The following is a 14,242-nucleotide window of genomic DNA, read 5'->3' as shown; positions in this document are numbered from 1 at the left end:
CTTCAATTCGTTTCCACATGTTACTAGATATTGCCCAACATTCTGATCCATACATATAGGCATCCATTAGTCTCATGAGACAGCCTGGGCAAGGTTGTGTGGAAGACCAGCAGTTGCCCATGCTGCAAGTCTCCCCTCTCCATGCCACCAGTGTTGTCCAAGGGAAGGGCATTAGGACCCATACAGCTTGGCACCAGAGTCGTCGCAGAGCAATGTGTGGTTAAGTGCCTTGCTCAAGGACACAACGCACTGCCTCGGCCAAGGCTTGAACTGGCAACCTTCAAATCACTAGATGAACGCCGTAACCACTTGGCCACGCGCCAACACGATCCATATAACATAACTAGATAAACGTAACGCTTCAGTACACTGAGGCAGGTTGTCATGCCCAGTTTAGTGTTGGTCAGTATACTCCTCATTCTCGTAAAGGTGTCTTTTGCCATCCCTATTCTTCTTTTGATGTCCATGTCGCACCTGCCATCTGATGTCACCCAGCTTCCTAAATAGCAAAAGTTCTGTACTTGTTCTATGTCTTCCCCATTTATTCTCAGCCTGCAGATAGGATTCTCCTTCTTTTTGGATATCACCATACAATGTGTCTTTTTGTGATTGATAGATAGATCCATTTCGGCACTTTCTTCAACAACTATATCAATTAAGTTTTGTAGCTCTTCTTCCGCACTTGCAATTAACACAGTGTCATCCGCATATCTGAAATTATTGATGTTTTCACCGCCAACTTTGATTCCCAAGATGTCTCTTATTTTTTGTAATATTGTTTCACTGTACACATTAAATAAATCAGGGGAGAAAACACACCCTTGTCTAATGCCTCTCTTGATTTTCATAAACTGACTCACTTCTCCATCTATTCTTACAGCGGCAGTTTGTTCCCAGTACAAATTCCTGATTAGGTGGAGGTCTTTCGAATCTAGATCTAGAGTTTCCTGTAATATTTCAAATAACTTATTGTGCTTCACATTATCAAATGCTTTTGTGTAGTTGATAAAACAAACAAATCTTTTTGGACTTGAATAGCTCGATCTGATAGTATTCTTAACATCAATATCGCATTTCTTGTACCTTTGTCTTTCACAAAACCACATTGTTCTTTACCTATTTCAGCTCGTATCTTACTTTTAGCTCTTGTCATCAAAATTCTTAGATTTCCCACATCATCACTGACTTTATTAACTCTGGGGATCTCCCGGCCACTGCCAGCAAGCTTATAGTTCCCTTACTCTGCACCTCCCGTTTCTACCTCTAACCCAAAATCCATAAATCTGCCTGTCCAGATAGACGATACCTCGACCATGTATTATCCCCCCACCCCCAGTTCAGTCCCTTCCTGCCTACATCCGTGACAGCTCACACACTTTGGCTTTTTTCAATAACTTCAAGTTCCCTGGCCCTGATGGTCTCATTTTCACCATGGACGTCCAGTCCCTATATATCTTCAAGTCCGTCAGCCTTAAAGCTCTCTGCTTCTTCCTGGACAACAGATCCAACTCTTCCCTTCCACCTGACAGAATAGGTCCTCACTCTCAATAATTTTTCCTTCCACTCCAACCTTCCTTCAAACAAAAGATGCACTTGCATGGGATGGGTCCCAGCTATGCCTGTCTTTTCGTCAGCTACGTGGAACAGCCTATGTTATAAGCATACACTGGGATCACTCCCCAACTTTTTCCCGCATTATGCACTGGGGCTGCTTTCTACACCCATGCCGACTTCATCAACTTTACCTCCAGCTTTCACCCTGTCCTCAAATTTACCTGGTCCATTTGCAACTCCTCCCTCCCCTTTCTCAATCTCTCTCTACGTCTGGGCACAATTTATCTACTGATGTCTTTTATAAACCCACTGATTCTGACAGCTACCTGGACTATACCTCTTCCCACCCTGTCACTTGTGAAAATGTCATTCCCTTCTCTCAATTCCTCCAGTTCCACTGCTTTTGCAACACAGAGCGTCATAGGAAGTCATTCCTGCCTGTGGCCATCAAACTTTACAACTCATCCCTTGGAGGGTCAGACACCCTGAGCCAATAGGCTGGTCCTGGACTTATTTCCTGGCATAATTTACATATTACTATTTAACTATTTATGGTTTTATTACTATTTAATTATTTATGGTGCAACTGTAACAAAAAGCAATTTCCCCCGGGATCAATAAAGTATAACTATGACTATGAGTTGGATGATCAGCCATGATCATACTGAATGGCGGTGCAGGCTCAAAGGGCCGAATGGCCTACTCCTGCACCTATTTTCTATGTTTTCTATGTTTCTATGACTATGACTCTCAGGATGAGGCTTTTCATTCCAGAACAAGTGAGATGTCCTCCTTCAAGAAAGGGGCTTTCCTCCCTGCACCATCAACGCTGCCCTCACCTGTATCTCCCCATCCTCCCACTGTCACACACAAGAAATAGGAGCAGGAGTAACCTGCCTTTCCTTCACAACCCTCACTTCCCCTAACTATGCAAAAAATCTATCCAACCATTCCTTCAATATATTTATTGAGGTAGCCTCCGCTGCTTCATTAGGCAGAGAATGCCACAGATTCACCTCTCTCTGGGAAAAGCAGTTCCTCCTCATCTCCATCCTAAGTGTACTCCCCTGAATCTTGAAACGATGTCCCCTAGTTCTAGCCTCACCCACCAGTGGAAACAACTTTCCTGCCTTTCGTTTTAATTAGAAAATCCTCCAGTGTAATTGGTCATTGCAGATTGTCCTGTGATTAGGTGAGGGTTCAATCGGGGGCTGCTTGGTGGAGTGGCTGTTGGGCAGAAGGGCCTGTTCGGCATTGTATCGGTAAATACAGAGCGCACACTTTGGGCTGGGACCCTTCTTCAGGACCACTTAGCTTTCACTTGTCCTGCACTGTCTGTTCCTTCTGTACAGATCAATGTGCAAATATGGGGGAGTCTAGGACCAGAGAGCACAGCCTCAGAATACAAGGATGTCCATTTAAAACAGAGTTGAGGAGGAATTATTTTAACCAGAGAGTGGTGAATCTGTGGAATTTATTTTTTGAGATACAGCACAGCCTCTTGAGCCGTACCAGCCAGCAATCCCCCAATTTAACCCTAGCCTAATCACGGGACAATTTACAATGACCAATCTACCAACCGGCCAGAAATCCGAGCTACACACACAGAATGCTGGAGGAACTCAGCAGGCCAGGCAGCATCTAGGGAAAGAGTACAGTCGACGTCTTGGCCCGAAACATCCACTGTACCCTTTTCCTAGATGCTGCCTGGCCTGCAGAGTTCCTCCAGAATTTTGTGTGTGCTGCTCAAATCCACCAACCAGTATATCTTTGGACTGAGAGAGGAAGTTGAAGCACCCAGAGGGGTGCAGTCACAGGGATGAGGGGAGGTATTGTACAATTTCCTTCCAGGCAGCGGCGGGAATTGAATCTGGGTCACTGCTAACCACTACGCTTCATTGCCACAGACTGCTGTGGAGACAAAGTCACTAGGTATATTTAAAGCAGAAGTTGAGAAGCTCTTGATTAGTAAGGGTGTGCATGATTACAGGGAGAAAGCCAGGAAAATGGGGCTGAAAGGAATAATAACTCAGCCAGGATGGAATGGCAGAGAAGACTTATGGATGTATGAGATATTGATATGCCATTAAATAACAGAGCAGAGGTAGAAGTCGAGATCTTTGCACTCCTTTGCTGGTGTTACCTACGGAGAGGAAATTGTCACACAGTGACTTATCCCACAGCTCTTTCCGCACCTCCCAAAAATGTTCTGGGAGTTGTAAGAATATTCATTTTCTTTAACAAGCTGACTTACTGAAGCACAAAAGAATGTACAACAATTAGAAGTGGAAAAATTATGTACACCAGTGACTTCCTCAAAGGCAGTACAGTCATGCATAACTAACAAACTTCACTCTGGGAAGGTTTCCAGAAAGTCAGCAGGAGTTGCCATCATTCTCACTGCGACAAACAGGAAATAAGAAACTCAACATGCAGGAGGTCAGGCAGTACCTGCAGAGGAAAATAAACTCTCAATGTTTCGGGTCATGGGTGGCACGCTAGAGTAGAGGTTATTACAACCCCTTACAGTACCAGTGACCAGGGTTCAATTATGACTCTGCTTTAATTCTGGCTGCTGTTTGTGAAGTGTTTATACGCTCTCCCCGTAAATGCACGGGTTTCCTCTGGGTATTCCAGCTTCCTCTCGCAGTCCAAAGGCGAACCAGTTGGTAGTTCAAGCTTCAAAGTACATTTAATATCAGAGTATGTGCACCTGAAATTCGTCCTCTTCACAGACATCCATGAAACAAAGAAACCCCATACAATGATAAAAACATACTGAAGCCCCAAAGCCCCCCACCTCTCCTTTTGCACAACTGCAGCAGAAGCATTGACCCCCCCCCCCATCCACCCCCGCCTGTGTGCCAGGAGAAGCACTGACCCCATCCCCCAGCACCCCCACCACACAAGAAGCAGCAGAACCACCAAAGAGTCTATTGATCCAGAATCCATCAGACTACAGTTCACAGGTTAATTGATCATCGTAAACTGTGCCCTGATTAGGCTAGGGTAAAACTGGGGGTTGATGGGTGGTGTAGCTCGAAGGGCCGGTTCCACGCTGTATCCCAATCAATAAATAACTAATCTGGACTGGAAAGAAAGAACTCAAATCAGTTTATTATTGTCACATGTATTGAAATAGTGTGAAAAAGATTGTCTTGTATTCTATTCATTACACAGTACGTTGAGATAGAACAAGGTAAAACAATAACAGAATGCAGAATAAGGCGCTGGAGTTACACAGAAAGTACTGTGCGGTAGATAATGGGGTGCAAGATCACAATGAGGTTGATTGTGAGGTCAAGAATCCACCTCATCGTATGAGGGAACCGATCGGTAGTACGATGAGAACTGTCGCACGAATGTTGAAAAGCATGGACAGAGTGGATGTGGCAAAATTGTTTCCCATGATGGGGGAGTCTAGTACGAGAGGGCATGACTTAAGGATTGAAGGGCGCCCATTCAGAACAGAGATGCCAAGAAATTTTTTTAGCCAGAGGTTGGTGAATCTATGGAATTTGTTGCCACGGGCGGCAGTGGAGGCCAAGTCATTGGATGTATTTAAGGCAGAGATTGATAGGTATCTGAGTAAACATAGAAACATAGAAAATAGGTGCAGGAGTAGGCCATTTGGCCCTTCGAGCCTGCACCGCCATTCAGTATGATCATGGCTGATCATCCAACTCAGAACCCTGTACCAGCCTTCCCCCCCCATACCCCCTGATCCCTTTAGCCACAAGGGCCATATCTAGCTCCCTCTTAAATATAGCCAATGAACTGGCCTCACTTGTTTCCTGTGGCAGAGAACTCCACAGATTCACCACTCTCTGTGTGAAGAAGTTTTTCCTAATCTTAGTCCTAAAAGGCTTCCCCTTTATCCTCAAACTGTGACCCCTCGTTCTGGACTTCCCCAACATTGGAAACAATCTTCCTGCATCTAGCCTGTCCAATCCCTTTAGGATTTTATATGTTTCAATAAGATCCCCCCTCAATCTTCTAAATTCCAATGAGTATAAGCCTAGTCGATCCAGTCTTTCATCATATGAAAGTCCTGCCATGAGTAGCCAGGGCATCAAAGGTTATGGTGAGAAGGCGGGGGAGTGGGACTAAATGGGAGAATGGATCAGCTCATGATAAAATGGCGGAGCAGACTCGATGGGCAAAATGTTCGACTTCTGCTCCTTTGTCTTATGGTCTTATGGTCTTTGAGCCTGGCAGTACCTGCTTTCAGGCTTTTGTTTCTTCTGCCCAGTAGGAGAGGGGAGAAGAGAGAATGTGCGGGGTGGGTGGGGTCTCTAATTATTCTGGCTGCTTTACTGAGGAAGCGGGAAGTGTAGACAGAGTCCATGGAAGGGCGGCTGGTTTTGTGTCCACAGCACTCTGCTGTTTCTTGTGGTCACGGACAGTGCTGCAGCAAGCTACACTGGGCCCAGATGAGACGCATTGGTAAGAACAGGAGCCAGAATTAATGGGTAGAGGGAGAAGAGGGAACAAGAGCTTTGGGGTATTATGTGCAGCTTTGGTTACCTACCTACAGGAAAAACGTAAATATTGAATGAGTGCAGGGAAAATTTACAAGGATGTTGCCAGGACTGGAGGACTTGAGTTACAAGGAAAAATAGAATAGGTTAGGACTTTATTCCTTGGAATGTAGAAGACTGAGGGGAGGTTTGATAGAGGTATATAAAATTATGAGGGGTATAGATAGGGTAAATGCAAGCTAGTTTTTTCCACTGAGGTTGGGTGGGACTACAACCAGAGATCATGGGTTAAGGGTGAAAGGCGAGACGTTGAAGGGGAACATGAGGGAAATCTTCTTCACTCAGAGGGTTGTGAGAGTTCTATTTCAATGTTTAGGACTGGATAGGTAGGGGGTATGGAGGGCTATGGTCTGGGTTCAGGTCGATGGGAGTAGGCAGTTTAAATGGTTCAGCAAGGACTAGATGGGCCAACTGCCCTGTTTCTGTGCTGTACTTTTCTACGACTCTAGGCTGGCAGATGGGGGGGGGTGGAATGTAGGTGGGTGGGGGCGGGAGTGGTGGAATGATACGAGAAACTGGGCGGTGACAGATGGAAGGGGCAAAGCACTTAACTAGATGGAATCAGAAAGAAGGCAGTGGACTATGGAACCAGATGGAAAAAAGTGAAGGTGATGGTCGCATCATGAGGGTGGGGAAGGGGAAGGAGAAAGAGTAATGGGCCACAGGGATAAGGGGAAAATGGGGGGGGGGGGGAGATGGTGAGCAGAGGGGAGTGGTTACCGGAATTGATGTTGATGTTTTCAAACTGCCATCAACCTGAAGCATCAACTGTTCATTTCCCTCCATGGATGCTGCACGACCTGCTGAATTCCTCCGGCATTTGTGCACGTTGCTGCCTGCCACCATCTGCAGTCTGTGCCCACAGTAACGCACTGACCCCTGGCCACTGTTTATGCGGACATTGGCGAGATCGAACTGGGAGTATTATGTGCAACGCCACTCACCGTTGCAACAGGAAGGACGTGGTCAAACTGGAAGGGGTACACAGGATCAGCGGAGCCGTTTTATCGTGGAGCGCGAGGAGAGGGGACCTTACGGAGCTTTATAAAATCACAAGTGGCACAGTTAGGTGGATGGTCAGAGCCTTGTAGAGTCAAAAATATAATTTGCAAAACAAAATGCCGGAGGAGTTCAGCAGGTCAGGCAGCACCTGTGGAGGGGAATAAACAGTTGGTGTTTCGGACTGAGACCCTTCATCAGGACTGGAAAGGAAAGGGGGGAACCTTCCCTCTAACTTTTTATTTAGAGCTGCACGGACCAACTATTGTTCTGAGCAGGAAATGTTTACATGGCCCGAAAAAGCGTGTGGCAATTTAAAGATTTTGTACGCGGGAGCATTTCGATTAGTGCCCAGCCATGCACCCACACAGCTTCGAGGGCATGGTGAAAGGAGGGCAGAGGCTTTGAAATTCGGAAGCCTTTCCTTTACTCTAAGAGTGGCCAGGGTGTGGGAGGTGGCGTGGTTATAATGATGGTAGATTTAGGGGGAATGCTGCATGAGGGCATTCTGCAGATTAGATGGTGGAAGAGGAGAAAGTGCAACAGAAACAAGGTGGACTGACGAGGCTGAATGGTTTCCATCCCCATCCTTTCCACTCCGAAGAGACTCGGCCTGAAACATTGACTGTTTACTCCTCTCCACAGCTGCTGCCTGACTTGCTGAGTTCCGCCAGCACTTTGTGTGTGCAACACACATAAAAGTTGCTGGTGAACGCAGCAGGCCAGGCAGCATCTATCGGAAGAGGTACAGTCAACGTTTCGGGCCAAGACCCTTCGTCAGGACTAACTGAAAGAAGGGATAGTAAGATTTGAAAGTGGGAGGGGGAGGGGGAGATCCAAAATGATAGGAGAAGACAGGAGGGGGGCGGATGGAGCCAAGAGCTGGACAGGTCACGGGACAGAAAGAAAGGGGGAGGGGGGAAGCCCAGAGGATGGGCAAGGGGTATAGTGAGAGGGACAGAGGGAAAAAAGGAGAGAGAGAAAAATATATATATATATATATATAATAATAAAAGATAAATAAATAACGGATGGGGTACGAAGGGGAGGTGGGGCATTAACAGAAGTCAGAGAAGTCAGTGTTCATGCCATCAGGTTGGAGGCTACCCAGATGGAATATAAGGTGTTGTTCCTCCAACCTGAATGTGGCTTTTGTGTGTGTGTGTTGCTCAAGACTTCAAGCATCTGCAGAACCTCTTGTGTTTCAGGATTTTAAAAAAAAGCATTTGGACAGATACGTGGATAGGAAAGGTTTGGAGGGAGATGAGTCCAACACATGAACAAATGGAACCAATTTAAGTAAAAAAAAAATCCTGTTCAGCACATTTGCCGAAGAACCTGTTTCTATTCAGTGTAACTTTATGACTCTAAAGCTTTCCAGATTTGTGAGGAATTTCTTGTCTGTAATTGAAGCAGAATGTGCTTTTACTATCTTGGTATGAGAATACAGTACCTACTGCCCATTACGCCACTGGCGTTTAGGGCAGCAATGAAGGTCCTCCGTCTCTGGTGGTGTTCAGGACTTCCTTCATCGTGTCTGTAGCTTCCTCTCGGTTTTCAGTCACGCAAGTCCCGTGTGGAGACTCAGGAACACCGTCACACTCAGATGTGGAAGGATTCTTCATTGCTGTTTCCGTAACAGTTTTGTTTTACCACAAACAAGAGAAAATCTGCAGCTGCTGGAAGTCCAAGGCAACACACACAAAATGCTGGAGGAACTCAGCAGGTCAGGCAGCATTTATGGAAATGAGTAAACAGTCGATGTTTGTTTTACTGGTCAGGGTTGTTAGCCATGAGCTGAACCCCCTGATTCTGCTACAATTGGAACCTGTGATTTACCTTTTGATGGTGTGTTTTCGGGCCCATAGAAAGTACCAGATCACTCAATCTTCGAGGGAGATGTGGGGTTTCAAGCGGCGTGTGTGGCCTGTAGACACAGCAGGAGCTCACGATCGACTCCACTTATGGCCGATCTTGCTAGCTAAAGCATCAAGCAAGACTGAAATCAACGAGGACAAGAACAGTGGGGGGAGGGGGGGGCGCTGTTGAGCCATGAGCAAGTAGGACGCGCCCTCCTGTAGCTCCGGCAGATTTGATGTTAAAACTTCATTTACACAAAGTCAGTTTGAGGTTTAGGGTGCCAAACGAAGGGGAGTTGCTCTTCAATACACACCAGAAGGAGAAAGAGTGAAGGAGTGCGCTACAAAATGCCGAGAAGAGGAACGGCTAAGGCAGAGACGAACGAAGAGACGGGCCCAATTGACGCCTCGGAGCTCACGAGTGAGGGCCACGTGGAGCCACATGCACAGAGTATGGACAACAATGTGGCATTGGTGGCCATAGAGTCGCTACATAAAGTGCTAACTACGATGAAGTCAGACATCTGTAAGAAAATTGTTTTCCTTTTTTTGCACCTTGGGTGTTTGATATTTTCTTTGAACTGGTTCCATGGTGTTTCTTTGTTTCCTGGCTGTCTGTGTGAAAACATATCTCAGGATAATATACTGCATAGGTACTTTGATGATGAATACACTTTGAATCTGCACTGACATTCAACACTGGTGCAGCTTAAGGATGCATGCTTAGCCCACTGTTCTACTCCCTGTACACTCATAATTGCGTGGCTGGGCACAGCTCAAATGCCATTTATAAATCTGCCGATGGCACAAGTATTATTGGCAGAATTTCAAACGGCGACGAGGTGGTGATAGATCAGCTGGTTGAGTGGTGATGCAACAACAGCATTGCACTCAGTATCAGTAAGAACAAGGAACTGATTGTGGACTTCACCAAGGGGAAGTGGAGGGAACACACGTCCTCATTAAGGGACTGGAAGCGGAAAGGGTGAGTCGTTTCAAGTTCCTGGGTGTCAACATCTCCAACAAACTATCCTGGGCCCAACATACTGATACAATTGCAAATAAGACGTGACAGTGGCTATAGTTCATTAGGAGTTTGAGGAGGTTTGGGTGACATCCAAAAACACTTGTAAATTTCTACTGTGAAGAACATTCCAGTTGGCTGCATCACTGCCTGATATGGAGGAGGGAACACTGCACAGGATCAGGGAGAAATTTGTAAACCTAGCCAGCTCCATCATGGGCAATCGTTTCCCCGGCATCCAGAACACTTTCGCAAGGCACTGCCTCAGAAAGGCAACATTCATCACCACCACCCAGAACATACCCTCCTCTCATTGCTACCATCAAAGAGGAATCAGAATCAGGTTTAATGTTGTGAAATTTGTTGTTATGCGGGAGCCTGAAGACGCACACACAACATTTCAAGAACAGCTTCTTCCCCTCCGCCATCAGAATTCTGATGAAACATGACCATGAACCCATGAACATTACCTCGGTATTTTTCTCCACTCTTATTGCACCACTTATTTAATTTTAAACTCATACACTTACTGCAAGTTTTTTTTAATGTATTGCCATGTACTTCCGCTGCAAAACAAGTTTCATGACATATACCAGTGATGTTAAACCTGATCTGAAAAATGCATCATATCACAACCATGTAAATTCATTTATTATCATGGCATGTACTGAGATATGAAAGACTTTGTTTTAGACCATAAGACCATAAGACAAAGGAGTAGAAGTCGGCCATTCGGCCCATCGAGTCTTCTCTGCCATTTTATCATGAGCTGATCCATTCTCCCATTTAGTCCCACTCCCCTGCCTTCTCACCATAACCTTTGATGCCCTGGCTACTCAGATACCTATCAATCTCTGCCTTAAATACACCCAATGACTTGGCCTCCACTGCCGCCCGTGGCAACAAATTCCATCGATTCACCAACCTCTGGCTAAAAAAATTTCTTCGCATCTCTGTTCTGAATGGGCGCTCTTCAATCCTTAAGTCATGCCCTCTTGTACTAGACTCCCCAACCATGGGAAACAATTTTGCCACAACTACTCTGTCCATGCCTTTCAACGTTTGAAATGTTTCTATGAGGTCCCCCCTCATTCTTCTAAACTCCAAGGAATACAGTCGAAGAGCGGACAAACATTCCTCATACGTTAACCCTCTCATTCCCGGAATCATTCTAGTGAATCTTCTCTGTACCCTCTCCAACGTCAGCACATCCTTTCTGAAATAAGGAGCCCAAAACTGCCCACAGTACTCCAAGTGAGGTCTCACCAGCGCCTTATAGAGCCTCAACATCACATCCCTGCTCCTATACTCTAGAAATGAATGCTGACATTGCATTCGCCTTCTTCACCACCGACTCAACCTGGAGGTTAACCTTAAGGGTATGCCATCCACACAGATCATTTCATTACAACAGAGCATTGAGATAGTACGAGAGAAAACAGTAAGAGAATGCGGAATGAAGTGTCAGAGTTAGAGAGGAAATGCACTGCGGACAAAAGAGTGCAAGGCCACTACAGGTAGTTTGAGGTCACAAGTCCATCCTATCGTTCAATAGTCAATAACAAATGGGCAGTTGTTCTTGATGGTGGTGCGTGCTTTTTGGCTTCTGTGTATTCTGGCCGATGCGAGTGGAGGGAGGAGGGAGAAGGGAGAATGTGGGTGGGGTCTATGAATACAAGGCAGCACGAAGTGTTGATAGAGTCCATGGAGGGGAGGCTGGTTTCAGCGTTGGACTGAGCTGTGCCCAGAGGTCTATGTAGTTTGTGGTGGTCTCAAGGAGAGCAGTTGCCATAGCAAACCATGGTGCACCTGGATAGGGAAAGTTTTCTCTGGCCGTCTTCTCCTTGCAAGCCCGTCAGTAATGATGATGACGTCTCTGATGAGAGCGAAGCCCGAAGTGGGAAGCGCAGATACATCCGCGGGTCGGGCGCGTTACGGTCATTGAAGGGTCGGGTCATCCCTTCTTGTAGTCTGGGCATTTTTGATCGAGGTCCTTCAGCCGCTACTCTCTGAATGTGCTGGTGCCTTTGTAAACTGCCAGGCACCAGATGTCGCAGCCTTTGGCCAAGGCCTCCCAACCCGTCACAGGGACATTGCATGCCTTGAAGGACACTTTCATATAGTCTTTTCAGTGCTTTGTGGGGCCTTCCTGCTTTCTGGTGCTATGTGCCAGCTCAGAAAAGAATACCATTTTTGGAAGGCGGTTGTCTTCCATCTGGACCAGATGTCATACACGTCAAAGCTGAGCCTTCATGATCAGTGTCTCTCTGCCAGAGCTCTCGGCACTTCATAGCACTTATGTGGTGGGGACTTCGTCTTGCCACGGGTTACCTATGATCTTGCGAAGGCATCGCTGGTGGAACTGGTCAAGCATCTTGATGTGTTTGTGCCATGGGGTCCATGTTTCACAGCCACACAGCAGAGAAATCAGGATGATTGTTCTGTAGACTACCGTCTTGGGTCTTCAGCCAGTTGCCATGTTCTCCCCACACACGCGTCCATAGCCTGCCAAAGCACGCCCCAGCATTTGCAAGTCCGTTTGAGACCTCTCAATCTAAACTGCAGGAGAGGGTGAGGAAGCTTCCCAAATTGGTGAAGGTGTCAACATTGTTGAGCTGTGTCCCTTCAATCTCAATTCGTGGTTCCGCAGGGTTGGTATGGGGTGTGGGCTGAAGTAGAATTTCTGTCTTCCGCAGGCTGAAGGTTAGGCTGAATTTCCTTGCTGCCACAGCGAGGCAGTCAGCGAGCTCCTGCGGGTCCCTTTCACTGTGCGCTGCAAGAGCGCAGTCATCTGCAAAGAGGTCTCGTACTATTGCTTCCGGCACTTTGGTCTTGGCCGTGAGGTGTCGCAGATCAAAGAAGCGTTCATCAGTCCTGTAGCGGATTGGTATTCCTGTAGCAGTCTGTGAGAGAGCAGCAAACAGCATTGTGGCAAACAGCAGGCTGAACAGAGTAGGTGCAAGGACACAGCCCTGCTTGACACCATTAGTTGCTAGGAAGGGGTCAGAGGTGCAGCTGTTTTCAATGACCTTGGTCATCATTCCTTCATGAATGAACTGACAGTGCTGACCAGCTTTGGCCGGGGTGGGGAGCGGAAGCAGTCTAACTTGGTAAGGATGTGTCCAAAGGTCTGTGCAACTGATGGTATCAAATACCTTCATCAGGTCCACAAAGAGGACGTAGAGATTCTGGTTCAATTCCTGGCACTTCTCCTGGATCTGTCTAACAGCAAAGATCATGTCCACTCTCCCTCTGTTGGATCTGAAACCACATTGGCTCTTGAGACGACATCATCAAGGAGGTGAGAGGTAATCCTGTTCAGTATGGTACGGGCCGTGATCTTCCTGGCTATGCTCAGGAGAGGTATTCCTATGTGGTTGCCAGAGGATGCCCGGTCCCCCTTGTTCTTGTACAGGTGGATGGTGTTTGCTTCCCTAAAGTCCTATGGTACACAGACTTTCTCCCAGAACTGCTGCATGAGCTCTGTCAGCCTCCGAAGAAGGGTTTCGCCACCCTCTTTGAAGAGTTCTGGTGGGATCCCATCCAGGCCAGGGGCCTTACCTGGCTGCAGTTGTTTGACTGCCTTCCTAGCTTCTACCAATGTGGGGGATCAGCAAGGGCCTCCAAGACTGGGCACTGGGGTATGTCTTCTATGGCCTGGTCCTCTATCTGGGATGGCCCGTTTAGCAGCTGGTTGAAATGGTCTGCCCAGCGTTGGACACTTTCGCCTTTGTCAGTGTGGAGCGCTCCATCCGAGAAGCAGACTGGTGCCACGATGTTGGAGGAAGGTCCGTACACTGCCTGTAGACCATCAGAAAGCGTCTTTGTGTTCTTCTGGTCAGTGTAGTGCTGAAGCTCTGCCGCTTTGGCTTCCCGCCACTCATCTTTCATCTTCTGCAGCTCAGCCTGGACCTTACCACGGAGGTGCTTCGAGCGGTCATGTTTGTGGGTTGGCTGCATGTCACTGAGCCAGCTTGCAAAGGCTTCCTGCTTCTGCTTGAGAAGGGTGATGATATCAGAGTTGTTCTCATCATATCAATCCTGATGTTTATTCTTAGGGTGCCCAAGAATGCCACTTGCCGCACTGTACAGGGTGTCTCTGAAGACAGCCCATGCCATTTCTGGGTCAGCTTCCTCAGGCAGTCACTCAAGTTGTTCCTCCAGTTTGCTGATCAGAACTTATTTGATGCTGGGGTCAGCGAGCCGTTGAATGCTCAGCTTCCGCTTAGCGGCAGCCTGCTGGCGCCTGTGCACCCTGGCGATCT

This window comes from Mobula birostris, chromosome 14 (assembly GCF_030028105.1).
Source record: "Mobula birostris isolate sMobBir1 chromosome 14, sMobBir1.hap1, whole genome shotgun sequence".
Lineage (NCBI taxonomy): Eukaryota > Metazoa > Chordata > Chondrichthyes > Myliobatiformes > Myliobatidae > Mobula > Mobula birostris.
Note: the sequence above shows the minus strand (reverse complement) of the source record.